This window comes from Heterocephalus glaber, unplaced genomic scaffold (assembly GCF_053883595.1).
Source record: "Heterocephalus glaber isolate CG9 unplaced genomic scaffold, H.glaber_assembly_v1.0 deba00001543, whole genome shotgun sequence".
Lineage (NCBI taxonomy): Eukaryota > Metazoa > Chordata > Mammalia > Rodentia > Bathyergidae > Heterocephalus > Heterocephalus glaber.
The window spans coordinates 1,219,990-1,245,712 of NW_028258336.1; the positions used below are offsets into that span (position 1 = coordinate 1,219,990).

General features: G+C 39.4%; 1 long non-coding RNA gene across 1 annotated transcript in view; it reads left to right on the forward strand.

Annotated features, from left to right (window-relative positions):
• The first annotated feature begins 2,099 nt into the window (after nucleotides 1-2,099).
• The window catches only part of LOC110345489 (uncharacterized), a 53,072-nt gene continuing 29,448 nt past the window's right edge, over nucleotides 2,100-25,723 (forward strand). Inside the window, exon 1 of the long non-coding RNA XR_002388870.2 lies at nucleotides 2,100-2,331. This is a non-coding gene — a long non-coding RNA (uncharacterized LOC110345489). The remainder of the gene's footprint in view (nucleotides 2,332-25,723) is intronic.

A 25,723-nucleotide genomic window follows, 5' to 3' on the forward strand; every position in this document is an offset into this window, starting at 1 on the left:
ATGTGAAATAGGAAGAAAAGGGGCAAAGGGGAAGGAAGTGGGAGGGCTAGGGGAAAGGATAGAAGGGAATGGGATTAATATGAGAAGATGGAAAAATAGGAACAAAATCTTTAGGGAGGAATGGAGGGGCTGAAGGGAGGACTGGGCAAGGGTGAAAAATAAGAACCAAGAGAGACTATGTAAAGGTGCAAATTTCCAATGATGAATGTCATTCTATTGTATACCTAAAATGTACCAATGATTAGAATGAATAATCAAAAATGTAAAATAGGAAGAAAAGGTCCAAAGGGGTAGGGGTAGGGGTAGTGGGAGGGGCAGGGGAAAGGAAAGAAGGGAAAGAAAAAATGCTGAGAAATGGAAAAAATGGAAATAAAGTCTTTGTAAATAGGGAAGGGTGGAGGGCATGAAGGGAGGGCTAGGAATGGGCAAAAAAATAAGAACCAAGATGCATTATGTAAAGGTACAATTCCCAATGAGAAATGAAATTGTGTTGTATACCTACAATGTACCAATAAAATAATTTAATAAAAAAATAAGTAAAGGCCCTTGGGGAATGAGAAGTTGAAGGGTGTGTATGTGTGTGTTTGGAATCTGCTTTTATTCAGGGCTTGAAACTCTGAAATTTTATTATAAACTTTTGTAAAGTAGAATATCGTAATGTTCAGTGTGTTGATCCTGGAGAAAAACTGTCAGAGTTCACATTCGAATGCCACTACTGACCGGCCCTGGACCTTGGGAAAGCTCCTGGTGCTTTGTGTGACATCCATACAGCGAAGATGACACGAATAGTCATGGAGTGTGCCGAGAGTTTAATTCTCATAAAACAGTTTGGAGGTTGGCAACCAACAACATTAAGCAAATCTTATCCATTAGGATTTTACTTTTTAAATTATGGTAATGTATTACTTTGGTAAGAAAAAAATAATTTAAAAGAAAGAAGGTAGAGCAAACAGATTCTGACAAGGAAACATTTGGGTGCCTTCTTGCCATGCCAATCCTGATGCTTCATTGCTAGTTTACCATGCCTGCAAAAGGACACACAATGAGATGCTGTTCCTGTGAACTGAGTGGGAGGGAAAGATGGAGTGTGAGTGTGTGTGTTTGTGTGTGTGTGTGTGTATTTGAGTGTATGAGAGAGATGGAGAGATAGAATGAAGCTTCCTGATTAATGTCGTTATTTTTTAAATTTATTGCACTAACATTTTGTCATTAACGCTTCTGTTTTAAGTTTCTGCGTATGTATAAATAGCCTCCTTTCTAGCCCTGTAATTTTGAGTATAGAGAGATAGTTGGGGCATTTATCCTGGTATATCAAGTCCTGGTGGCGTCCTCTGTCTTTCTTGGGGTCGAACTATGTGAATTTACACTCTCTAGATGGTGAGGTTTCCTACAGCCCAGTCCTTGCCCTGGTCTAGATGAGGAAAATGACAAGTTCAGATAGGAGAGAGGCTGAGCTCACTCAGGTTGCTTTCTTCATTTTTGCTAAATCAAAACAGCTAATTGGTACCTCTTCCAGCTCACTCTAGGTGCAATTGGCTGTAAATCAACCATAATTGCTGATGCAGCTGAAACTTGATTTTGTTTCTTCTACAGAGGGCTGTCTGCAGGGCTCCTATTAGGAGCAAATAGCATCTGCTGACTCACTCTGTTCTGAAGCTACTCAGGCCAACACCCCACTAAAGACTGCCTGCCTGAGACCCCTGAACTCCAAGTATCTGGAGCATAGCTTCTCTTACACCCCTCTGGGAAGAAGCCCATGGATGTCACTGAAATGCTCAAGACTGCCCTGGCACTGGCCATGGGAGTGTCACCCTTACTTCATCCTGCCTAGGGTTGGAACCTGTAGGTCTTCCTCCCTCCCTCTCCATCCCAGCTATTTACTTAGCCTGGATCCTACACTCTGTCTGCTTGCTCATGACCTAAATGGGTAAATTCTTCCTGGTCTATTCATGATTTAATGTTTATATCAGGCTCAGTGACCTATCTTGTCCATGTCTTAAATTATAAAGACCCAAGTGTTAGAAATCATATTTCTCTGCAGTGTCTTGTTGCAGTGATACAGCAGGGCTATGTTTTGAATGTTTCTCCCAAATTCTCAGGAAAACCAAATTCTCATTGTGGTGATGTTAACAGGTGGGGCCTCTGAAAGGTGATTAGGCAATGGTGGACTGTGTTGTAGGAAGGATTAGTCCTTATAAAAGTTCAGTGAGAGGGGTTGGTTTCCTCTTCTTCCCTGTAAAAATTCCTAGAAGCCACCATCTAAGAGCACTGGTGTTCAGTACATGCTGAGTCTGCTGATACCTTGGTCTTGGACCTTCTAGGTGCCAAACTGTGAGTAATAAATTTATGCCATTTACAAATTATTCAAAGGTAATTTGTTATAACAGTCAAAACAGACTAAAACAAGCAAGAAAGTGCTTCCATGGCTGCTTTGGTGAGGAAGCAGTGGAGAAATTTTTAAAGTTCAAAAAGTGTTTGTAAAAGTAAAAAATACCTGGATTTGGAGCACAGAACAAGAACTCAAGTTCCAGGACTGAGGAGCATTTTGCAGAGCAAAGTACATAGCGAGTATCTCATTAATAAGGAGTCCAAAGCTGCTTAGCCCCTTGGAAGGATGGGAGAAGATAGGCCACTCCCTGACCTTCAGTGAGTCACTTGGACTATGTTCTTTTGGTTTCTGCATTTTAAATGATAATAATAATAAGTTATAGAAAGGGGAGATAAGGCTGTGGAATGATTCAGAGAGTGTTCAAGAAATGAGGGGTTAAGCTTTTGGTAAAACTTTCTTGGACAAAAATTTCTTTTACCAAGAGAGGTGAAAGAGGTTCAGAGGTTCTGGGAATTATGATGTGGATATTTTTGGGGGTTATTATGATGCTTGCTGACATGAAATTTATGCCCTTTGGAAGAGTTTATTTTGTTGTATTTAATGGTAAAGCCATGACCCCCATACAAATGTATAATGAAATAAACATGTCAGAGATTTAACTCATTAGTTAAGAAACTAATAAAATAATACAACTCTTTCAAAGAATAAAAGAGGCAAATGATTGAGTACGTAGGCCATTACATGTAGGACAAAAATTGAATACATCTTCATACAATTCATTTCTATGAACAAAGTAGTTTGCATTAGTAGGTATTATCCATGGTTTACAATGCACAGAGTTATGGTTTCATTGAAAGATAATCCAGCTTGTTATACCAGACACCAGCAGTCTCTTTGGCTCATTCAGTCTTTGATAAGGTTTCCTGACACCTCCTAGAACTTACAAATTCCCTTTTATTCTCAAAAGCACAGCCTCATAGCCCTTCCACCCTTACATCTCTAGGCCAGCAACAATGTCACTGATACACTTTTACAGAGATCAGAGAACAGCACCTAAGTGGATGTAAAACATAGGAATCAAAGCTTTGTAAATGGAATGCAATAAAGTTAAAAGTGTAAGTCTTCACCCTGGTTAGAACTACCAGGGAGTGTCTTTCTATAGAAATATCAATGCTGCCAGCGTGTGGTGCATGCCTGTAATCCCAGCACTCGGGAGGCAGAGGCAGGAGGATCACTGAGTTTGAGGCCAGCCTGGGCTACATAGAGCGTTCAAGGCCTGCCTGAACTACAAAGTGAGACTCTGTCTCAAAAAAAGAAACAAAGAAATATCAATGCTGTGCTTGCTTAGCATACACATGACCTGGGTTCCATCACCAGCATGACAAAAATAAGAATACCAGTGCTGAGATGAAGCTCTAAACTCTAAAGTTCTTCCAGGTGCATCCCATGGGGGCTTGTAGGTACTGTGGGTCACTATGAGGTGCAGCCTTGCTACTCAATGTGGTCTCAAGACCAGAGCAGAGTAACACCTGGGTACTCAACAAGAGGGCCAGGGCTCCAGCCCCACCTGGCCTTGCTGAATCAAATCAAATCCAAAATTAACAAGACTCAAAGTGCCTGGAATATTACATTACAGTTCGAGGAGCTCGGGTTCTCTTTGCATGAGGTGATGGTCTTTCCAGGAAGAGCACCTGGATGGCTTGCTGTGTGCCTATTTGCGTGGCCCCACCCCAACGCTTCTGATTTGTCAGATCTCAATAGGGTCCAGGAATGTGACTTTCTTACAGGTTCCCAGAGAATCCTGCTTGGAGAACCTTGGTGTAGCTCTCCGGGAAGCAGGACAGAACGCTAAGGAAGCTTTGGTGTTTTCACGGTGAATCATACCATCCATTGGCTTCTCCATCTCACTGAGCTGCTTGGTTTTCCAACAATGGCACTAACACACCCCAGACTCTCCAAAGCCACCCTAAAATAAGCTTTCAGGCCGGGGATTTAGCTCAGTGGTTTTGCCTCCTGCTGCACAAGTGCAAGGACCCGAGTTTGACCCCGGTACCAAAAAAAAAAAAAAAGCATATCTGAGAACAATTTAGGGCCAGGAATTTAGCTCAGTGGTTCCGCCACCTGCCTCGAAAGCCAAGGACCCGAGTTCAATCCCCGGTACCAAAAAAAAAACAACAAGCTTTCAGCCAGGCAGGGAGATCATTTTGCAAGCACAATCAATTTGGTTCCATTCCCCTTTCCCTCAGGAACCCTCTGTCTTTGGAAGGCTTTTTTTTCCCCCTCCTAAATACTGAGGATTGAACCCAGGGCCGTGCATATGCCAGGCAAAGGCTCTAGTGCTGAGCATATACCCAACCCTTTTTACTTTGAGACAAGGTCTTTCCAAGTTGCTCAGGCTGGCCTCAAATTTACAGTCCACCTGCCTCAGCCTCCCAACTAGCTGGGATTACAGGTGTACACCATGGTACCCCCCAGGCTTGGAAGACTTTCTTAGAAACAAAACACCAAAGCCTTACTTGTCCAGAGGAGAGAGTGGAAATGAAGTCCACTTACCTGCAGAATTACCTGAGTCTTTTACAAAGTTTTCTTTTTCCCTTCCCTTCTTTCAAGAGTCCTAGATGAATCGCAATGGCTTGCATTTAACTCACACCTGTTATCCTGAGGAAATTTTTTTTTTAACCATCCACTGATCCTTGCTCCCTCCCCAGGGCAACAGCAAGGGAGAGTTTTATTACCTTCACTTTATGTACAGGCATCTGAGGCTAATTTACCTGCCCAAAGTTACTCAGCAGGTTGGTGCTGAGACCTGGTCACTGCCCACAAATGCCCCTGGGGCTTTTGAACATAAAGCCATCCATTCTGACTGGAGTGCTCCAGCTGTCCTTCTGGGAGAAAGTGCCACTGAGGCAGGGCACAAGCCTGTGTGGCTCACAGCAGAAGATAGGCCTTAGGGCCACAGCCATCAACAACAGCTGGAGGTGGCCAGCAGCCCAGTGGGAGAGGGTGTGATTAATGCTCAAGTCCGGAGAAAATGAGTGGGACCCCCACTGTCCCACGGGGGTGGAGGTGGGGATAAGGGACCTGAGGATATGGGCCAGGCTTGTGCCTGTTTGAAAAGAACAGGGATAGGAAGCAGCCAAAGATTTCATGTACCCCTGTTCCTCAAAGAGCTGGCCTAGAGGCACTGTCTCAGGATACTTGGGAGGATGAAGGATTTTTTCAGCTGCCCAGGAGAGGTAAATGCAATGCTTCAACCTGTTTCTTTTGCTTTTTCCCATCTGGTTCATTTTGTCTGCCTCTCCTTGCTCCCTGCTGGCTGCTTGCTTCTTTGATCCTTCCCTAACAGTGGCCTTTATTTTTCTCCCCTCAGCCTGATCCAGCCATCTGCCAATAACATGGCCAGGCTGACTTTCGATAAAGGCTCCATTGCTGAGTGATAAGAGCCCATGTTACCTTTCCTTCGTAGTGAATATTCACTGTTCTGTGGAGATGTTTGCTCAATATGATTCCTTTTCATTGATGGCTGACATTTACTGGAAGTTTTCTGTATGGCAAACCCTGTGAGGGGAACTTTTCCCCTCATTTTGTCCTTCTAACACATTATAAAGCTAGTATTATTTTTGTACCCATTTTATAGATGAAGAAACTGAATCACAGAGGTTAAGTGAGAATTTGTAACAAAATATATTGAGTTCTAAAATACTATGTAGTTGATTACCATAATGGAGATCTCAAGGGCAGGTTTCTCCAAACCCCTGATACAGTCACTTCCCAAACAGATCTAGGCAGAGGATGGCAGAAAAGGTGTTCTGAGTTATCTCTTAGCAAGGTGCTAGGTTACAAATGAGGCCATGTAACAAGTAAAAAAATACCACAAGGCACAGAGCTACAGCCCTGGCTCTGCTTCTCTCCATTCTTCAGTCCTTGGTTTCTTCATCTGTGCAGTGCAGTGGTTGAGCTATATTCCAAGAACTTTTTACATTAAGTATGTAATTATCCAAAGGCAAGGTATTTTAGAAAAGTAGAAACCCACTTTGACCCTAGAAATTGATGCTTCTTCTGCATTTGTAAACATAGAACTAAGCTTGCCCGTTAGACAAATGGATCAATGGGAAATTTGACCTTGTGTAGCCCAGTGGGCTTTGACAGGATGCTCCCTACTATAATGGCAGAACTCAGCTACAGGAGGGTGGCTGGAGTGGTTTGACGGTGTCCAAATGCCCAGCTAAATTCCTGCTTTATGGTCCTGCAGATAGGGGTTGCTTAAAGGTCTCCTGTGCTCTTTCTCTCCAATGTGGTTCATGCTGGGTAAACGTGTTCCACATCAAAGCCTGGAGAGCTGCTCTCTGATAGAGGATTTGTAAAGTGACCAAGCAGTACTTCTTATCTCCTAAAATCAGAGATCTTCAGAAAATAGAGGTCATATTGGAAGCTATGATAGGATGATTGAAGGAGAAGCTATGGAAAGCTTGAGACTATCTTTTCTACTCTAAACTGTATTTTAAATAGTCAGGAGCCCTTGACAGTGACATTTGAAAGGTGTAACCAGAAACTAAGACCAAGTGTCTAGAGTCACCAACTTTCCCATCTTAGTTCAAAGTCCTCTTTGGAGAGAAACAGATGATTGGAGGAAGACTGAGGTGTAAAGAAGGAGAAGGAAAAGAGTTTTAGTTTAGAGAAAGGATATATATTGCTCTCACAAATCTTCTGAACTTGAGACGCTCATGCCATGGTCCAGTTCTAAGCTAGTGTCAACTTGAATGCAACTCAGTCAAGTAGTTAAGGCAGTGGTCCATTTCTCTAGGCAAAGAATGAAATGAGGGCTCTGTAGTCACTTTTCTTACACCACCGGTATAGCAGAGGACCACAGTAAAAAGTATCCCAGAGTAGAAGTCAGGCAATTGGGATTCTTGGCCAGGCTCCAATATATATTAGCAATATAATCTTGGCCAAGTGGCTTCATTACTGAGTCTGTGTGCTCTCATTTGTGGAGTGTAGATTGTCATGCCCATTCTTCCTATTTCAGATAAGGTGGTTATGAGGATCATAAAGATAATAAAAATTCTGAGATAATGTGCATACCAGAGGCTTAAAATAACCATACATACTGTATGTAGTCACATAGTTTTGGAAAGTCAGGAATTTGAGAGCAGTTTAGCTGAGTGGCTCAAATTCAAGGATGTTAAAGGCCTAAGGGGAACTAGAGAATCTGCTTCCAAAATGGTACACTCATGGTGGGCAAGTTGATGCTGGTTTTTGACAGAAGGCATTAGTGCTTCACCATAAGGCCCTCTCTGTAGGACAGCTTTCATATTCTCATGACTTAGAACAGGCTTCCCCCACAGCAGGCCTGCCCTGGGTCATGTAAGTTAGCCCTATACAGTAAGGAGGGAACTACACAGGAGCACAAAACCAGGAGTCAAGAAGCACTAGGGGCCTTCTGAGAGGCTATGCTGTTGGCTTTTTCTGCAAGTGTCATCAGATTTATTGTTTTATCTGACAGTGTCACTGTAATTTAGAACTATAGCTAGCTCCAGAGATAATTTTGGCTAAAATTCAGGCTGTATCCTAGCCCAGCAACTCTGTGCCCTGAACTTATGACTTCAAAAGTAAATTTTTTCAAAGGCCATTTGGGAGAGCTGAGTAGGGAGGAGTGCAACCAATAAAAGGGAGAAGGCCAGAAAAGTCCTAGATTTTTAAAGAGGTAAGTGAATAAGGATTGTTGAAAAGGCTCAGAGAAGCTGAGGAACAATCAATTGTTCCTGATGCAAGGCAGAGGTAATAACAGAGCCAACTTTAGCCAATAGTTTCACATTTCCATTTTAGCAGAACTTTTATCTGCATTGCCAACAAAAAGCAAAAAAAGGCTTGATTTCCTGTGCCTTTTCCTGCTAGGCCCCTGTAAAAGGTTCAGCTGTCGTGGAAGGGTTGGGGAAGGTAGCCCATGGTGAGTGTTAGGCTCAGCAACCTCTTTTCTGTTCCATGTATTGCATTTTTTCTCCACAGTAGTGGCACAGAATCAAATCTTGTTGAAATTTTTCAAAGGTGTATGCCTGTGTGCATGCCTGTCCTACTCAAGATTGTATCAAATATCAGAAAAGAACATTCCTTGTATTTCTGTGGTAGATATTTAATACTTAATGACTTGACTCTTACAGGTATTTATACAATACCAACAACATACCCCAGAACTTTGTGAGACAGTAGTGAGAGTGGAAATGGACACAGTGGAAAGTCATTTTAGGGATGACAGAACATTAAAGGATCTTGTTTTTAGTCTCTGTCATCAACAGAGGAAGGGAGACAGATGGAAAGGTTGATACAGCAAAGATATGATGTCAAGAAGGATCCTGGAAACTGCCATCTGAATGTAATTTTAACTTCTTGACAATTCTCCACTTGTCATCCAGTGGGTTCTACTGTGAGAAGCCCCCTCAGCCAGCGCATGGGCAAAAGTATACATTTCCACCTTCCTTCCTACTTCACTGCGTGCCTTTCAAAACCGTTCCCTCCTGATTCACAGCACCTCTTAAATGCTTCTCTGATGTTCCTACTTAAAATTTATTACACCTATGCTTCCTTAGACATTTGCTTTTAACTCTTCAGAATGCTATAATTGTCCTATGCTTATTGAGGGGATAAAAACTAACCATTAACCAAAAATAATCAACCAGAATTCTAAAATTTATTATAGAAAAGTGTATTTCACAAAAATTTCTCTGTATAAGTCATAATTCTATACGTGTTTAACAAAATAGAATTGCTTTTATTTAATAAAAAGTATATAAAACATGAATACATAAATATTATGAAGGTCTTTACATACCAACAAATAAGATCTAGGAGTGTAACTTTGATAGTATTCTATGGTGTATTTTAGAGCATCATTCATTGAACTTTTTAGATTAATTCCAATATTAAAGACAATGCATCTATAAGCATCTTTTATCATATGTATTTATATATTTGCCCGATTATGGATATTCTCTTCCCCAACTCAGGATTACTGGAACAATTTAAACTTTTAAAGTTTATTTTTACATTTATATATGTATTCTCATTTAATAATTGTTATTTTAGTTATTTTTCTTAAATGTATTAACATCAACTATTTTGACATTAATTCTTCTGTCACCACCCTTTTTTTTCATTTTTAAGGCAATTTCCCCATATTGTATTCTTTTGTTTTATTTCTCATTTGGCCTGAGGATTTTTTGAGCATTTTTTTTTTCAGAAAGCTAAATACTGTAGTGGACACTGTTAAGCATGTTCTTAAATTTCTATTGCCTTTAAATATGAACAGTTATTTGGTTCATCATATAGGTGTGATCAATAATCCTTTTTCTGTCAGTAAATTTTATGAAGGAAAGTTGTTAACCTTATTTTAAATTTTTTATTAATATTCTGTTGTTATTGTTTATTATAAAATATTTTTTGAAGCCTAGAAAAGTAGCCAGGCAATTCAAAGCTTTTTTTTTCCAGTGCTGAGGACTGAACTCAGATCCTTATGAGTGCTAAACACATGCTCTACCACTGAGCTACACTCCAGCCAAAGACTTACTTATTATTTTAGACTGCTTGGTTTCCTCTCAATGTATGTAAACTCAATCCTTATTCAGATCAAGAAAGTTTTCTTCTATCAGTTCTTTCATTAGTACTTCTCTGCCTCTCTATTCTCTCACGGAACTCCTAGTACACATGTATTATGTCTCTTCAGTCTATTCTCTAGTTCTTCTATGTGTTTATTATGCTCATCTTTTCCTCTTTAGTCTTTAGTTTTAAATTTACATGTATTATACATATTAATGTAATTTGGTGTGATATTTCTGTGTACAAAAGTGTGCATTGATCAAATCCAAGTTCCCTTTTTCTACCTCCTTCCATACTTTCCAATCTATAAACAGTATTTTACTTTTATATTGACTTTTTTTTGGCTTCCATATATAAGAGAGAACATGACATACTTGTCTATGTCTGGTTTATTTCACTTAACATAATGCCATACAGTTCCATCCGTTGTTCTGCAAAGGACAGGATCTCATTCTTCTTTATGGATGAATAATATTCCCATTGTGTGTATGTATATATATTGTTCCAGAAATCTCAGAAAGAAATAAACAGAGACACAGAATTTGGGTGAAATAATAAAAAGTTCTACTTGCAAGCAGGCGGGACCACCAGAAACCCATCTGGTTAGTATCTGCACACCCCTTTATTCAATGTTTCCCTTTTTATATACTTTTTAGCCATTATCTCATCCCTAGTGGTCTTTGATGTGTAAATACAATTCCAATTCCTATTTACAAGTCACAGACACAAGATAGGCACATACACATTGTAAATTCACCCAGCCATTGCAACTGTGTTAGGTTAATGAAGTTACTGGTTAAAGAATCAGATTACTGTCACCTTAAACAATGAGTTACAGGAAAAGCAAATCTTAAAGGAACACATTACTTATTTTGCTTCTACAACTACCTTAATATTCAATCTACTAAGTTATCTGAAACTTTTCCCTATCAATATCCCATTCTCTTCATCAACTCATTGGTGATGGGGTCCTAAGCTGACTTCATATCTTGGTTACTGTGAATAGTGCTGCAATAAACATGGGTGTTCAGGTGTATCTTTGATATGCTGATTTCACTTCCTTTGGGTATATAGCTAAAACTGAGATAGATGGATCATGTGGTAGATCTATTTTTAGTGTTTGGAGGAACCACCATACTGTACTCCATAATGTCTATACCAGTGGTGGAGAACCTATGGCACACATGACACAGCAGCCTGTTTGTATCATTAAAAGCTCTAAAAGGTTCACCATCACTGGTCAATACTAATTTACATTCCTACCAACAGTGGATGAGAATTCTTTTCACCACTTAACCACCAGCAGTGTGTTTGTTTGTTTGCAGTGCTGGACATCAAACTCAGGGCCTTGCACATGATAGGCAAGTACTCACCCTCTGAGCTACCTACCATTCAACCTCTATTTTTTATAGTAGCCACTTTTAAATGGTATCTCATTATAGTTTTGATTTGTATTTCCCTGGTGGACAAAGATGTTGGATATTTTTCATATATGTATTGGTTGACCATTTCTATTCCTTCTGAGAAGAAACGATCTATTTAGATCATTTGACCATTTTAAAATTGGATTCCTTTTTTCTTTAAATTTGACTTCCATACATATGCTAGATATTAACCCTCTACTAGATAAATAGTTGACAGCTATTTTCTCCCACTTTATAAATTGTCTCTTCATGCTGTTGTTTACCTTTACTGTGCAGAAGCTTTTTAGTTTGATATAATCCCATTTGTAAGTTTTTGCTTTTGTTTCCCATAATTCTAGCTAGCAAATCATTGCCTATACAATGTTTTGAAGTATTTCCTGTATGTATTCTTCTACTATTTTAAGAATTTTCATTTTTAAGGTCTTTGATTCATTTTTAGTTTATTTGTACAGGGTGAGAAGGGTCAAGCTTTAGTCTTCTGTGTATCCGCTTTTCACAGCACCACTTATTGAAGAAGCTGTTCTTTCTCCAACATATGTTTTTCATGTATTTGTCAAAAATCAAATGGTTGTAGATGTATGAACTTATTTTTGAATTCTCTATTCTATTTCATTGGTCTTTGCTGTCTCTTTTTATGCCAATATCATCCATGCTGTTTTAGTTACTGTGCTCTACAGTATGTCTTGAAAACAAGTATTGTGATGCCCCCAGAGTTTCTTTTCTTTTTCTCAATATTATTTTGGCTATTTGGTGTCTTTCTTTTCCCTCAATATGAGTTTTAGAATTGTTTTCTCCAGTTTTGCAATGAGTGTCATTGCTATGTTGATGGAGATTGCAATGGATCTGTAGATCACTTTAGGAAGCATGAATATTTTAACAATATTCTTCCAGTCCATGAGCACAGATTGTCTTTCCATCTTTTTGTGTCTTCAATTTCTTTCATTAGCATTTTGTAATTTTCAATGTAGAATTCTTTCACTTCCTCAGTTAAGTCTATTCTTACTTAGGGCTGATCAGACCCTCAGGTACTTTGGGGGGCCAATGATAAGGAATAAAAAGAAAGAGAAAGGGACACTTTTTAAGATATGGGGGAGGGGACCTGTCTCTAGCAGACAGACTCAAAACTCTGCAGTTGGCCCACTTTTATTAGCCAGTGAGAAGCACCAGGGGAGGGGTAGCACACATTTCATGGAACAGCAACTATAGAGAATGGGTGGATAAGGATTAAATTAATGAGAAACCAGATTTTCTCTATACCCAAATGCCTATATATTGACATCCTCAGCAGATGCTGTCTTGCCTCAGGAGTGCCACTTAATCAGCATTCTGCCTATAGTCAGGGTTCATGCAGCCTTCCGCATACTTCCCTGTTCCCAAGACAAGATAACACTGACCTCTAGGCAAGATAACACTGACCTCAAGACTGTAAGATCTGAGTTATGTAGCCTAGTCCCCAACAGTTCCTCCTTTTTGCTTTTGTAATTGCAGCAGATGAAATAATGTGACTTGAGGTTGAATGGTGTCTAGGCATTGTCTAATTTGGCTTCTCCTGCAGCAGACTATAAGTAAAAATACGAGGCAAAACCACATTAATATAATCAAGCCAGGGCCGGGGATTTAGCTCAGTGGTTCCACTGCCTGTCTCGCAAGCGCAAGGACCTGAGTTCGATTCCTGGTACCAAAAATGTATATATACAATCAAGCCAGTGTAAAATCCAAAATGAGCTTTAGGATAGTTCCATGGATTAAATTGAATTTGCTTATCAAAATGTTGAGTCTGCTGAGACATAGATAATACTTCTTTTGCAATGCCTCTAAATCAATAGTTACGTTACTATGCATAATACCCTGCATGTGCTTCTTTATATGCTCCAAAGGATGGATAGACTGGTTATACATGAGAAGAGTTATATAATTCTGAGTAATATTAAAATGACACCAAAGACCCTGTTGTAATTGTAGGTTTTCTATTTGATCTCCCATCCACATAGCAGTGGTCTCTGAAATGCTGATTTGTGACTAGTAATTTCACATCAATAGAATGTTGTGTATTCCAAGCTTTGTCCACAGTTCTGGTCCAATTATCTACAAAATGAACAGTCTGTATAGAGTGAGCAAGAGATACAGAAGAAACAGCAATGCTAGAAATTAATAATACCAAAGAAACAATTCCAGCAATAATCAATCCTCACATCCTTTTTGTGTGGCCCATAAGGTGATCAGTCAATGGTTGTAATAGGTATATAGCAGGAGTATCAGCCCACAGCTCAGTGAGATTTATCAGCACCCAGAGTCCTGGTATGTGCCCTAAGACTGGCAGGGTCTTATCAACTAGGGCTCCATCTGATACACAATGGCTTAATGTATGCTCTCCACAGATTAATGAGGTATGATTCCATTCAATAGTCCCATATATAAAGATATAAGGGTTGTAAGGACATTTGGAAAACCATGTTGTCTTATTTTTCCAATAGAATATTTGAGGTATTTGTAGTAAATTTAGCCATATGCCCTTTCCACAGCTGACCACTATAATAAAGAAGGGCCAGGTTCCAAAATGTTTCCTGAAGGGGTCCAAGTCTGCCATTGATAATGGCCTGTGGTGATGGAGGGCTAAAACCAGACTCTTGCCATTCAAGTTGTCCTTCGGCATCAGAATATAAAACAGATATTTTTTCCATAGTAGTCAATATACCAACACCATTTGATTGTATGCCAAGCTGAACAATTATTGTCTCTATTAATTTTACTGAGGGGCTTCAATCTATAATCTCAAATGGATTTAGGTGCATTTTTCACCCCTTGTCTCCTTTACAAGAGTTCCAAAGCATGGGGGGGGGGCGGAGGCATGCTTATCTGTGGCAGCCCAAGATGTATGTCGTGTACACAGGCGAACACTGGGTATAGAGGTGTTAACCCCTTCTCCTGAGATACTAATAGATCCCAATCCTAGAATCATCAATTGTTTTTTCTGGTGAGCCATGTAGATTTGTGGCTGAGCCAAAAGCCAGTAGTTAGATTGTAAGGACCTGGGCTTGACACACAAGGGTGGATATAAATATGATGTATAATTTAACGTCATATTAATATCTATAAATGCAGGGATCATATACGCCCTGTTACCCAATCTAACTCATCATGATAAATTCTGGAGGAAAATCTGTCCACATAAGAGGTTATAACAAAGGGTGGTTTGGTATATATGCCCAATATTTCTTTCTGGACACAGGATTAATACATACAATGCAAGTGATGATGTCCATTGTGGCAATAAACATATTTTCTGGGGTACGTGGGATGCTCTGGACTGCCACCAACTTCTCAGCTTCCTGGTTCATCTTCTTCACTTGACCCCACATCGTGGGTTTTGCCACTTGTGTGGTTTCTCAATGGCTGAGGTGTTTCTTGCAGAGTCACTGCATATGGTGGAGACAGGCTACACCACAGGTTTGGAGTTGTCTTCTCTCCATGTTTGCACATTTCGAGATGGCACCAAAACGATGTTCCATTATCTGTTAATACATAAGCATACTCTCATCTCCATGTTGTTAGTTGCACTGGGCCATCCCACTTTCCTGTTTGGACATCTTTCATAAAACTTGTGCCTTAGGCTTATCCATAGTTTCATCCATCTTCCAGGGGAGCTCTGATAGAGTACTTGTGCTTTCCGCAAATGGATTCAAAAAATTTAAAGTGAAGGTGGCAAGATTTAATCGCACTTGTGGAAGTAGATGTACTCCCCCTTTTTTTTTATAATTGTGTTTTTAAGGGGAGATATGCACACTCCACTATTGTTTGGCCTTGAGGATTGTGGGAAATGCCTGTAAGATGTTTAATACACCAGGGCTGAAAAAAGGATAAAGTTTTACTAATATACGAAGGACCATTATCTGTTTGATTGTATGTGGGACTCCCATAGCACTGAAGGTGGATAAACAAAGTTATTGAACATGCCCTACTTTCTCACCACTATGGCAGCTAGCATGAATCATATGAGAGTAAGTATCTATAGATACATGGACATACTGTAATCATCCAAATGACTGGATATGAGTAACATACATGTGCCATATTTCATTTTGTTTCAGGCCTCGGGAGTTACATCCCTCAGGAGGAATGGGATGAGGGAACGCTGACAAGTGGGACAGGACAAGGCAATCTTCCTATAGCTTGTGAATGGGACAATTGAAATTCTTTTGTGAAGGCTCCACTGTTTTGATGATATGAGTGGAATTGTCTCACCAAATCAAAGGAAGTAACACCAAAAAATCAGCTTGTTGATTACCATAGGCTGGGTTAGAAAGGGATATAATATGTCCGATATAAAAGGAAGCAGAGGTCCCAGGATTTAGCTCAGTGGTTCCGGCACCTGCCTCACAAGCACAAGGTCCCGAGTTCAATCCCTGGTACCAAGAAAAAAAAAAAAGGGAGCAGAGTAAATTTGTATCACCTGCTACAATCTAAGGAACAGATTAAACAAGGGAGGGTCTAAAATAACTTAAAGTAGCACTTTCTAGCCACTGGGTAAGAGATACTTCATAGGCTGAATAGTTACAGGGGTAAATATTTACAGTGGTCAGCTTAGTAAACTGTATAATATATAAAATAGCAGACAATAGAGTCCAGGGGTTAGAATAACATGTTGAAAATCCTTACTCTAGATAGCTGTCTTTCTTTTGGAGGAACCATCTGTAAGTCAGTACATCAGAAATGGGGTTTACTCATGTAATCTGAAGTATTTATACAAGACTGTTTTAGAAAAACATTGAAAGATAGGGTCACTAGGAAAATTATTGTCAATTTGCTCTATAAAGACAGCAAAAGCAATCTGCCAATAAACAGCTTGTTTGTAATAAAATTGAATATTGAGATAATTCTATGGGTGATATGATCCAAGAAGGATCATTACCAAACAATTGATTACAGTGAGTTCTCCCAGCTACTCCTACTCTTGCCATTTGTTCAGTATATAACTGTAAAGTTTTTACTATCTGATTAGGAAGGTATAGTCATTCAATGGGGAACAACTGAGAGCTGTAAAATTACCCTAAGAGCCCAATAGGAGAATGAGGAATATCCAAAACAGAGATTAAGAGGTTGGTGATCATTAACCTGATATACTTGTCATTCCTGTAACATTCTTTCTACCAACTGTAATTCTTCCTGTGCTTCAGGAGTTAATTGTTAAGGGGAATTTGAGGATCACCTTGTAAAGTATTATAGAGATGTTTTAATTGATATGTGGCAATACCTAATTTAGGCCAAATTCAATTAATAATCTACCAATAATTTTTGAAAATCATTTAAAGTCAAACTATCCTGTCCTATTTTTATTTTTTGAGGTCTCTGTCCATTCTTTAAGCAAAGTTTCTAAGTAGAGCTGAGGACTAGAGGTCTGTACTTTGTCAGGAGCTATGCAAAGGCCATGACTTTTAAGGTCTCTCCTGTAACAAACAAAGCATGCAGCTGTGTTTTTGTTGCCATGGAAAGCAAAATGTCATCCATATAATGAATAATATAAGCTTGATATTTCTTTCGAGCCAGATTGTAAGGCTTGATTTACAAAATGCTGATACAGAGTGGGGCTGTTTATCATTCCTTGAGGTAAAACTGTCCACTGATATCTGCTCATAGGTTCTTTAAAGTTAATACTGGGTAAAAAAAAAAAGCAAAATACTGGTGATCAGGTGGGTGAAAGGGAATTGTAAAGAAGCAATCTTTAAGATCAATAGCAATTAACAGCCACTGTCAGGGAAGGGCTGCAGGAGATGGGAGAATAGGCTGTAAAGCTCCCATTGGCTATAAATAAGCATTTACTGGTCTTAAATCTTGTAATAATCTCTGCTTTTCAGATTCCTTTGGAATCACGAACTCAAGCATGTTCTGGGGACTGGTACATGGTTCTAAGTGCCCTAATTGGATTTGTTCTTGCCCAGAAGAATGTGTTTTAGTTTCTCTTTATTTAGGGGCCACTGATCCACCCAGATCAGGATATCTGTTTTCCATTGAAGTGGCAAAGCTGCCCTGGGGGAAGAATCATCAATGACTCCTATTAAAAAGGGCATTGATATCCTATGCCTGCAGCCTGCACGGTCTAATCTAAGAGTACCTGATAGTGGCTCAGGATTACCTTCCAAATTTTTTCCTAAACCAAAATCTGATTGATATACCACCTTTTTTATAATTTGTTTTGCCACATTAATAGTTTCATTAGTCAGCATAATTCTCCATTCCTGGAAGAGATCTCTTCCCCATAAATTTACTAGTATGGAAGCCATATAAGGTTGAAAGGTCTCAGCTTGATTTTCTGGCCTTGAGTAAGGTAAGGAAGTTGCACTTTACAATACTTGGTGAGGCAAGGCAAACCAAGCCTCACTAAGGAGGTGACAACAGCCATGTGGGCCAGGGAGGAGGCCCATTGTTCAATGGTCATTACAGATACATCAGCTCCTATATCTAGCAATCCTTCAAAATATTTGCCCTTTATTTTCATTCTACACATAGGTCTTTCCTCACCTAATTCTTGGGTAAAATAAATTTCTCTACATAAGGTACTACCAAAGCCCCTCTCTTTGCTGCTTCCTATATTGTATCAAGGGGAGCCCTACCATAGGAAGAAGTATCAACTGAGCAACCCAATCACCTGGCTCAAAAACCCAAATGTCCTAAGAATGAGCCACAGCTTGGATTTCTCCTTCATAATCAGAATCAGTTACCCCAGGCATCACAGTTATACCTTGCAAATTTAGACTACTTTTACCCATAATTAATCCAACAGTACCTTCAGGAAGTGGTCCCTAGATCCCTGTGAGTATCTTTACAGGCTTATCTCCCCTGATAGGCATTACTCTCTGGGCCGCAGGGAGATCTAATCCTGTGCTCCCTGGAGTTCTGAAAGTGAGTGAAACAATATTTCACTCGGAACCCAGGACAGGTTGCAGTTCGTTGCCTGTACTGGAAAGGGCCCTGTTGTTTGAAGGGTCCAGGGATAGGCCCAATTCCCATTTCTCATAAGGAAGGTGCTGTTCTTATGTACAATGGCAATTCTTTGTACAGTGATTTCCCTGTTCATATTCATACTGAGGTTAAAGACCAAGGATTACCCCTCTGTAGGAGATAGAACTGTGGCTCCTGATTTAGCCAGAGCAGTACACTGCTTACAAAAGTGCTCTCTTTTCCCACAATTTAAACATTGGGTATTACTGGTTTTTGTCCCCTTTGTAAGACATAACATGGCCTGAGCCAGCATGGAGCTCTTATAAAACTCTGTTCTTATATCTTGGAAAGCTCTAATAGAATTCCAAAGATCTTTTGTATCCCTAATGGACCCAAGGGCTTGTTTACAATCCTTATTTGCATTTTCAAAGGCCAATTGCAGTACTATTATTTCAGCTGCCTGTGCATGGGGAATTTGTCTACAAACTGCCTCCTGTAGTCCAGCAAGAAACTGGGTATAAGGCTCTTGGGACCCCTAAAAATACGTAGAAAGGACTGAACTGGAGTCCCTTCCTCAGGGATGGTGGCCCATGCCTGTTTCATCACAAACTTACGTGGTCATATGTCTCATTAGAATAAGTCATTTGCTGTGCTAAGTCCACAAAAGGTCCTGTTCCAATAATATATCCTCACTTACACCTGGCCTTCCAGTCACTCTATTTCAGCCTGCCCATTGTACTGCAAGTTCTTGCAATTGTACATTAAAATGAAGATATTGGCTTGGTGATAAGCAGGAACAGGCAAGATATTTAATGTCCTGTGGGGCCATACACAGAGCCCCCAAAATGGAGTCCAAGAGCCCCAATGTAAAAGGCCCTTGTTCCCCATTATTCATTACACTCTGTTTTAATTCCTTCAGTGCCTTATATCCTATTTTCTGATGTTCATCTGTTGAGGATCATCAAGGTCTAGTCTGACTATGACAGGGAAGCAACAAGGCCCAATCAGATACCCTGCCATAGTAGCTCACCAAATGAGCTCTTGATATTTAGACAAGGGTGGCCTCTGCTAGCCTCCAGAACTTGGGGAAGTGTAGGCCATGAAAGGTATTCTTTATCTTTTATACAATCTTTTCCCTTTCTTTCACTGGGGGGGGAGTAGTGGCAGTAGTGGTAGCTGTAGCTGTACATTAAGGTTCCAATACCAATTTTATCAGACTCCACATGAAAGTTTCTGGGGCAATTTGTTCACCCCGTGCATGGGCTCTCCTTAAATTTTCTACCACTCTATCCCAATTTTCTGTGTCCAAGGTCTCCACTTGTGGGAACCAGGGATTATGTTGGATAATATCCTGCAGTATATTTGAAAGAGAATGAGTGCTAACCTGAGCCCTGGGCTATTTCACTAACATATGCAACAGTTGTACCTATCTCTGTTCCTCCACTGACAAATTCAGCCTTATTATCCCAGTTAAGAGAAGCCTTTCTGGATTGTAGTGACTTACTTTCACCTTTTAAACAGCCAGCTTCTGGATTCATCCTGTGGAGTACTCTGACATCTATTCCTGTTCCTTTCTCACTCTGGTGGGTCTTCCCCTCCAGGTCTCAGAGTCCCTGTTTTGGGGTGCCAGTTACCAAGGGCTGATCAGGTCCTCAGCAGCTTTTTGGGGGAAACAATGAGGAATAAAAGAAAGACAGAGACAATTTTCAAGATATAAAGGAGGAGACCAGGAGGAGACCTGCCTCTAGTGGACAGACTCAAATAAAACTCCACAGTTGGCCCACTTTTATTAGCCAGTGAGAAGTGCTGGGGGAGGGGTAGCATGCATTTCATGGAACAGCAACTATAGGGAATGGATAGATAAGGATTCAATCAATGAGGAACCAGATTTTCTCTACACCCAAATGCCAAATGTATTGCTCTGTCTTATATATGTATTGTCCTCAGTAGATACTGTCTTGCCTCAGGAGTGCCAGGTTATCAACATTCCATACATAGCCAGGGAGCATGGGGACTTCCACATACTTCCCTGTACCTGAGGCAAGATGACACTGACCTTCAGTCTGTGAGATCTGAGTGCCTAGTCTTCAACATATTTTTAGATAGTTTATGTTTGCAGCAGTTTGAATAGGGTTGCTTTCATAATTTCCTTTTCAGTAAGTTTGTTATTGGTTTACAGTAAAAACTATTGATTTTTATGGTGATTTTTAGCCACAGATTTTACTGAATTAGTTTATCAGTTCTAATAGTCTTTTGATAAAATCTACATAATCAAATTATTTTTAAACAGTGATAATTTGACTTCTATTTGTATTCCTTTTATTTCTTTCCCTTAATTGCTCTAGTTAAAGGTTCTAATAATATATTGAATAAGAGCTGTGAGTGTACATACTTGTCTTATTCCTGATCTTAGAGAAAATGTTTTCTACTTTTCCCAATTCAGTATGGTATTGGCTGTGGGTGTGTCATACAGCTTTTAGTATGTTGATATATAACTCTTGTACACCCAATTTGTTCATGGCTTTTATAATAAAGGGATATTAAATTTCATCAAATGCTTTTTGGGCATCTATTGAGATGATCAGCTAATTTTTATCTTTAATTTTGATGTGATATATTTATGGAATTGTGCAATGAGCATCCTTGCATCTTTGGAATGGAACCAACTTGATCATGGGGAATGATCTTTTTGATGTGCTGTTGAATTCTGCTTGCTAGTATTTTTTTTTTTTTGATAATTTTTACATCTATGTTCATCAGGCATATTGATTTGCAGTTTTTATCTGGTTTTGGTAACAGGGTAATACTAGCCTCATGACTTGTTTGGAAGTATACTTTCCCTTGAATTTTTTCTGGAACAGTTTGAGAAGAACTGGCATTATTTCTTTAAAAGTTTGATAAAACTCAGCAGCAAAAAGTCACCCAGTCCAGGGATCTTCTCTGTTGAAAGACTTTATTAGTTTCAATCTCACTATTTGTTATTGGTCTATTCAGGTTTTTGGATGTCCTCATGGTTCAATTTTGGAAGATTTTTTTTTTTATGTGTCCTGAAATGTGTTGGTATGTTCTAGGTTTTCTAATTTGCTAGCATATAGTTTTTATAATAATCCTTTGTATTTCTGTGGTATATCTCATTTTCTACCTCTGATTTTGTTTATGTAGATCATCTCATTTTTTGTTGGTTAGCCTAGCTAAAGATTTGTCAGTTTTGCTCATCTTTTTTTTTAAAAACAAACAAACAAACAAACAGCTATTTGTTTTATTCATTGTTGTATTTTTTAGTCTGATTCATTTATTTCTGTTCTGATTCTTATTATTTCCTTCTAATTTTGGGTTTAGTTTGTTATTGTTTTTCTAAATCTTTGAGATGCATTGTTATGTTGCATCAATTAATATTTATTTCCCTTTCTTTCAGATAATAAGCACTTATTACTATAAACTTCCCTCTCAATATTGCTTTTGCCTAAGTTTTGGTTGTTGTATATTAATTTTCATTTGTTTTTGAGAAATTTTAAAATTTTCCTCTTGATTTCTTTGACTCACTGTTCAAAAATGTGTTGTTCAATTTTCATGTATTTGTATAATTTCTAATTTTTTGTTGACTTCTAGTTTTATTCTATTTTGATTGGAAAAGACACAGGATATGACTGCAATTATTTTGAATTTGATAAGCTGTGTCTTGTGTTCTATATGGTCCATTCTAAAGAAAGTTCCATGTGCTAATTAAAAGAATGTGTATTCTTCAGCAGTTGGATGAAATGTTCTATAAATGTTTAAGTCCATTTGGTCTGTAATACACTTTAACTGTTCTACTGCTTTTTTTGGGGGGGTGAGAGGTCTGGATGATCTATTCATTGATGAAAGTAGTATGTGGAAGTCCCCCATTATTATTGTGTTGGAGTCTATCTTGCCCTTTAGTTTTAATAGTGTTTCTTTCAAAAAAAATTTGGTGATCCAGCAGTTAGATGCATACATATTTACAATAATATCTTCTTGTAGAATTGATCCCTTGATCATTATATAGTGACATAGTTTGTCTTTTCTTACAGTTTTTATCTTAAAGTCAGTTTGTCTTATATATGTATTGCTCTTGCTACTCACTTTAAGTTTGTATGTATTTGCTTGGAATATAATTTTCCATCCTTTAATTTGTATGTGTGTACTGGTGTGGCATCTTAGTTTCTTTCTTCATTCCTGAGACACAATACCCAACATCTGCAGCTTAAGGAAAAAGAGGTTCATTTTGGCTTATAATTTGTAGAGTCCATAATCAACTGACTCCAAGGTAGGAAAGCATGGCAGAGGGGCATGGTGGTGAGGAAGTAGAGAGAATGAAGGGAGGATCCAGGGAGGGAGATGAACCCTTCCAGGCCACATCCCCAGTGATTCTCCTCTTCTGACCAGATTCCACCTCCTAATACCATTGGAAGTCACCTGTAAGCCACATAATCTAATCATTTTTCAGAAGCCCCATGTATGAGTGCCTAAAGCTTTGGGGGGACATCTAGATAGAAGTCATAGCATGATATCAGTTTCTTAAAGTTAGATTGCTAGGTTTTGGTTTTTTATTCTTCATTTAGTTGGAGAATTTAATCCTTTTACATTCAAGTATATTATTGATAGGTAAATACTCATTTAGTTGATTTTTCTTTTTCTTCATTTAGTTGTTTTGAATATTTTTTGTTTTTCTTGTTCATCTTTGTGGTTTGATGGTTTAATGTATTGATTGTGTTTGATTCTCTTTTGCATATCTACTCTTCTAGTGGGATTTACACTTTAACATGCTTCCATGGTGTAATTATCCTTCTTTCACTGCTTTAGATGCAGGACTCCTTTAAGCACCTGTTGTAAGAGTCACTTTATTATGAATGCCTTTAGTTGTTGCTAGTCTTAAAAGCATTTTTCATTTCTGAGGGATACTCTTCTTGTGGTATAGTATTCAGTTTGTCAGTTATTTTGTTTCAGGACTTAGAATACATAATTCCATGCCTTTTGGCCTTTAAAGTTTCCTCTGAGAAATCTGCTGTTAATCTAATGAAGATACACTTAAATGTCATTTGCTACATTTGTCTTGCAGAATTTTTTTGCCTTGTACTTTTGATTGTTTGACTATAATATGTCATGGTGAAGATCTTTTCTGATAGTCTATTTACTTATAAGCCTTGTGTACAGTGTCCGTATATTTCCCAAGATTAGGGGAGTTTCATGCTATTGATTCATTTAATAGGCTTTATATGCCATTAACTTGTTTTCTTGTCACATTTAAGTATTCTGAAAATGGAAATATTTGTTAATTTAATGATGTTCTTGAATATCCTCTTCATCTTTCTCTCCTTTTGCTCTCCCCTCCTTGCTCCCCCTTGACTGGGGTATTTGGAGGCCTGTGTTCAAGTTCAGATTCTTATGCTTGATGCTTTACCTACTCTATTATTGAGGTTGTCAACTGTATTTTTTAGATTTATTGAGGTCTTAATTTCTAATATTTCTATTTGGTTGCTTTTAGAAATCTGTATCTCGGTAAATTTATCTTTTCATATTCTGGATTGTCTTCCTAATTTCATTTAACTGTTTATCTGTGTTAACTGACATCTCACTGACTTTTTAATAATCATTGTTTTAAATTCTTTGTCAGCCATTTCATCTATATTGATTTTGGGGGGGATTTGTTGCTAAAAAGTTATTTTCTTTTGGAGATGTCATATTACTTTTTTTCATATTTCTTGGGCTTGTAAACTGAGGTTTGTGTATCTAGTAGATCAGGTATCTCTACCACTTTTACAGAGTGGCCTTCTTAATAAGCAGATTCCTCCTAAAGATGTGCCTTGGGGTATTGGTTTGTTATGAAATGTTGGTTTTTACTTTCAAATGGACACCATTGCACAGTCTTGCTGTATCTTCTTTAGCTATAATCATTGACTTTGGACACAGTGTATTCTGTGGTGGAGTCAGAGAGCCCACTGTCTCTGCAGGCCATGAAATAGTGGAGGTGCTAGCAGTTCAGGCAGATGCCAGGCAGATAGCAGAGGTTGTGGGGCGCTCACTATTTGTTTACCCCTACAAGAGTGGTGGCCCCCACTGGACAGTACGGCTTTCTTCGGGCACTGTTGGTGCTAGCTCAGCTACTAGGAGAGGCTTTTGGTACTGGCGATCCCAGCAAGGGTGCAGGGTGTGAAGTACTCGTACTCGAACTAGTCAGGTGTGAGCACAGGAGCTGCATGGGGAGAGGCAGAGGTGGGAACTGCAGCACTGGTTGCCATTCCCAGTCCTGACAGCAATGTGTGCTCACAAAAGATGTGGGGGCAGGGCGGCAGTGAGAGTGATGTGGGTGGGGCAGCAACAGGAACCATGGTGTTCCTCTCTGCTGCTTCAGTTGTAGTTTCTACCTGGGAGAAGGTCCTTGATCAGAGCTAGGCAAAATTTCACTCATTGCCCCCCCAGCCATATGTGCCCAGTGGTGGGGTGACACCCAGAATCATGGAGTTGCCAAAGGAGCCCCAGTATGGCCTGGGGGCAGGGCAGTGGCAGGGACTGAGGTGACCCTTCCCTGTCCTGCCCAGAACAGGTACCTGGGTGTGGTGCAGCTGGACAAGTAGTGAAACTACATGCACTTGGCTTCAGTCCTGGCACTGGCTGCTTCTTTAGTCTGAGGGCAAATGCTCTGATCCCCTGGCTCTTGAAGGCAGCACCCTCAAATCCTTTTCCCTTCCATGTCACAGCGCTTGTTCCCTGAAGTAAAATCCACTCACCGGGCTGTGTCAGTCACTCTGCTGGTCCAAGTTGTGTTCACAAGGCAGCTACCCTCCTAGCCAGTGCAGTGGAAAATCTATTTCCAGAGATGAGAATATGAAGGGGAGATAATGTGAGATCCTTTTCCAAAGCAAGGCTACTGTGCAGATTTCAGCTTACTTATTTAAGTGAGCTCCAGCCCTGTTGGAGTTGTGAAACTTTTCAGTAGCCAGAATCCCCACTGATAGGTTTGGAGGAGTTCCTCTTTCATCCTTATCCCCAAAAAGGAGAGACAATTCCTCCTGGGCAATGAAGCCTGGGTGGCAGTTGCCACAGTATTTTGTTTCCTCTTTCTTGCTATTGTCCCAGGTCTCTGAATCTTACGAGGTTTAAGATTCTCTCTTGCTGATTCCCTGTGTTTTCCCATGCAGAGTACGCATCTCAAATGTGACTGTCCATTGCTTTGGTTCCTTGTGGAGGGAACTGAATGCTGCTACCTCTGTGAAGCCATCTTGGATTTCTTCTCTTTTTCTCTGTATTTTGAGATGATATCTTGAATTGTTCTTCTAAGTTACTAGTTTGTTCTATAGCATCCCATTTGCTTTTTACTGACAACACTGTTTTATAATTTGCTAATAGTGTATTTCATCTGATGCCAACTAGGCCTGAGCTCAAATGACTTCCTTTTCATAAACACAGGGCTCTCTCAAATTTCAAG